This window comes from Schistocerca nitens, chromosome 2, assembly GCF_023898315.1.
Source record: "Schistocerca nitens isolate TAMUIC-IGC-003100 chromosome 2, iqSchNite1.1, whole genome shotgun sequence".
NCBI lineage: Eukaryota > Metazoa > Arthropoda > Insecta > Orthoptera > Acrididae > Schistocerca > Schistocerca nitens.
Genome location: NC_064615.1, coordinates 1010563127 through 1010566722, shown reverse-complemented (window position 1 = coordinate 1010566722; position 3596 = coordinate 1010563127). Strand labels below are relative to the sequence as shown.

Here is a 3596-nt window from a genome sequence, read left to right as displayed (position 1 = left end):
AATATTACGGTATATACAAGGTGTTACAAAAAGGTACGGCCAAACTTTCAGGAAACATTCCTCACACACTAATAAAGAAAAGATGTTATGTGGACATGTGTCCGGAAACGCTTAATTTCCATGTTAGAGCTCATTTTAGTTTCTTCCACCTACGCTCAATGGAGCACGTTATCATGATTTCATACGGGATACTCTACCTGTGCTGCTAGAACATGTGCCTTTACAAATACGACACAACATGTGGTTCATGCACGATGGAGCTCCTGCACATTTCAGTCGAAGTGTTCGTACGCTTCTCAACAACAGATTCGGTGACCGATGGATTGGTAGAGGCGGTCCAATTCCATGGCCTCCACGCTCTCCTGACCTCAACCCTCTTGACTTTCATTTATGAGGGCATTTGAAAGCTCATGTCTACGCATCCCCGGTACCAAATGTAGAGACTCTTCGTGCTCGTATTGTGGACGGCTGTGATACAATACGCCATTCTCCAGGGCTGCATCAGCGCATCAGGGATTCCATGCAACGGACGGTGGATGCATGTATCCTCGCTTACGGAGGACATTTTGAACATTTCCTGTAACAAAGTGTTTGAAGTCACGCTGGTACGTTCTGTTGCTGTGTGTTTCCATTCCATGATGAATGTGATTTGAAGAGAAGTAATAAAATGAGCTCTAACATGGAAAGTAAGCGTTTCCGAACACATGTCCACATAACATATTTTCTTTATTTGTGTGTGAGGAACGTTTCCTGAAAGTTTGGCCGTACCTTTTTAACACCCTGTATAATACGACCACGCATTAAGAATTCTCGCTAAAGACGACTTTCGCGCGCCGACTGCCCAGCTGCTACTCGCAGCTTAAACGCTGCGATAGCGTATCTGCAACCACGTACCAGCGAGACTTTCCGTCAACTGACGTGAAAGAATAATTTAAACTTTTAAACGCTGCGATAGCGTATCTGCAACCACGTACCAGCGAGACTTTCCGTCAACTGACGTGAAATAATAATTTAAACTTTTACGTGGAAGGTACACTGTAAGACAAAAAACCGATGCAAATCGAAGGTTCAAAAATGGTTCAAATGGCTCCGAGCACTATGGGACTTAACATCTGAGGTCATCAGTCCCCTAGAACTTAGAGCTACTTAAACCTAACTAACCTAAGGACATCACACACATCCATGCCAGAGGCAGGATTCGAACCTGCGACTGTAGCAGTCGCGCGTCCCGGACTGAAGCGCCTAGAACTGCTCGGCCACCGTGGCCGGCGCACTTCGAAGGAGTTATTGAAATTGGTCACAAACTGATATTCGTTTAGGTATCGACGGAAAAAGCAAAACTGTAAACTTTGGCGGCTAATGGACGAACGTGTGGCGCTGCAGCGCTATTTCACCGCGCAGCTGGTATGGGTAGTAAACAGGGAACATGTCGATACAAGGCCATAAAGTCTCTACGAATTTCGTGCCGTGTACTCAGCTGGACAGTAGCTATAGTTTGCAGATAGGCCGTGAACAATATGCGAAGATGTCCGCACTTGAGAGAGGGCGTGCAATTCGTCTTAAACAAGCCGATTGGAGTAATCCGCGAATCGCTCGCCAACTGAATAAGCACGACCCCATTGTTCGATGATGTTGGCAGGAATGGGTGGACCATGGCCGAACAATGCGTCAAGACGGAAGCGGTCGACACAGAGACAACAGAACATGAGAACAGTGTTATCGTCAGAAAGGCACTCACAGCCCGGATTCATCATTTTCATGGACAATTAATAGACGGCTCACAGGAAGGTGGCAGATTTAATGGTGGTGTGGCGTTCGCTGTGTTGTTAAGTGGTTTGGTATTTAACTAATTTGTAAATGAAAATGAAAATGTTATTTCATTACAGTGAGTAATCACAAAATAATTTTTTCTCCCGGCTAAAGATTTGGTCAAGTTGCTAAAGAAATCCAAGTTAACGTTGTGTTTAAGTGTTGTCTCTAAGTTGTGTAACTGTCACTAAATCACAGTTCATACAACAGATTCTATACACCTAATGATTATGATGGAAACATTTATCTTCAGCAAAATGATCATTAAAACCACCTAATATCAGCCGCGCACATCACTGACGTATGTTACCTGAATCAATATTCTTCGCAACTCGTGCGTAATTAATTTCGGCTCCATACATCAGCAAGAAAAAGTTTATTATATGGATTGTGCTGTGAGCACTGTTTTTAAAGAACCAATCTGATTCGAATTATTTTCATTAAAATGCGTTCGGGGCCACCGCTGAACATTTATTTTTACAGAATGAAATTTTCACTCTACAGCGGAGTGTGCGGTGATATGAAACTTCCTGACAGATTAAAACTGTTCGCAGGAGAGCTTCTGTAAAGTTTGGAAGGTACGAGACGAGGTATTGGCAGAAGTAAAGCTGTGAGGACGGGGCAAGTCGTGCTTGGGTAGCTCAGTTGGTAGAGCACTTGCCCCTGAAAGGCAAAGGTCCCGAGTTCGAGTCTCGGTCCGGCACGCTGTTTTAATCTGCCAGGAAGTTTCATTTATTTTTACACATTTTTATTACTTTCGGCATTTATGTCTGCAGAGTTGCGTAATTTGAATTTACCGCTGAGGTAATTGTTAATATGGCGCAAACAATTGACAGAGACTTTCTATTGTTAGAGCAAATTTCCTTTTAACAGGATAAGTATTTGAATTAATGCTTATTAAACTTTACTTTTATATTGTGCACTATTTAGACTAATTTTCATCAAGCAAACCTTTGATACATTCGTAAGAAACACAGATAAAAAAGCGATACAAATCGCTATCATCAATGGGTGTGCTCCTTGCAGCGGAAAGAAGTAATGTTTATTGAGAGAGAAATTAAAGTTATAAATAATTATTCACTCATATTTATAATAATAATGAACTCCTTTCTCAAGTAATAATTAACAAATAATTACAATTTCTTAACAGACCTCAGTTTGATATGCGTCTTGGGTCCGCAACCTACAAAAGCCAACCAAAAAAAGGTAAAAACAAAGGAAGACGATAGCAGATCATAAAAGGAATTTACAATTATCGATGTGTATCATATGATACACATCGATATGTCCAATTACATCATAAAATATTATATAAACAATTTTTATTTATCATCGTTTTGTTTTATTTCACTGTTTTTCTATATGTCGGATACATAACGTTTATAACTGTTAGAGGCATAATTTCCTCTCGTCGCACTGTACCTAAAATTTATCTCGTGGATGTTACAGTGCCCCTGAGCCGACTACCACTGATCTCTCTACACCAACAAGCCCATTTACAGCGGTGTCAGGTACATTCGGCCTGGAATCTTATTGAGTGAAGTAGAATTGTCTTCAGTGATATCTCCTGCTTCGGACAGCTCCAGTGACCAGCGAAGACGTGTCTGGAGGCGTCCCAGACAGCGGTGCGATACAAACTTGACTGTCGCCCGCCATACGGCCTCACAGCGAGGAGTGACGGTTTGGGCTGTCATTTAATTTTGTAGCAGGACTCCTTTGGTTGTCATCCGGGGTATGCTTACAGCACAGCGGTACTTAGACGATATTCTACGCCCCAGTTTGTTGCC

The 3596-nt window shown here is 42.1% G+C and overlaps 1 non-coding gene across 1 annotated transcript; it reads left to right on the top strand.

Moving 5' to 3' along the window:
- Positions 1 to 2438: 2438 nt before the first annotated feature.
- On the top strand, positions 2439 to 2513 carry Trnas-uga (transfer RNA serine (anticodon UGA)). Its single transcript has one exon. It is a non-coding gene; the product is annotated as a tRNA-Ser (tRNA).
- The last annotated feature ends 1083 nt before the right edge of the window (positions 2514 to 3596 follow it).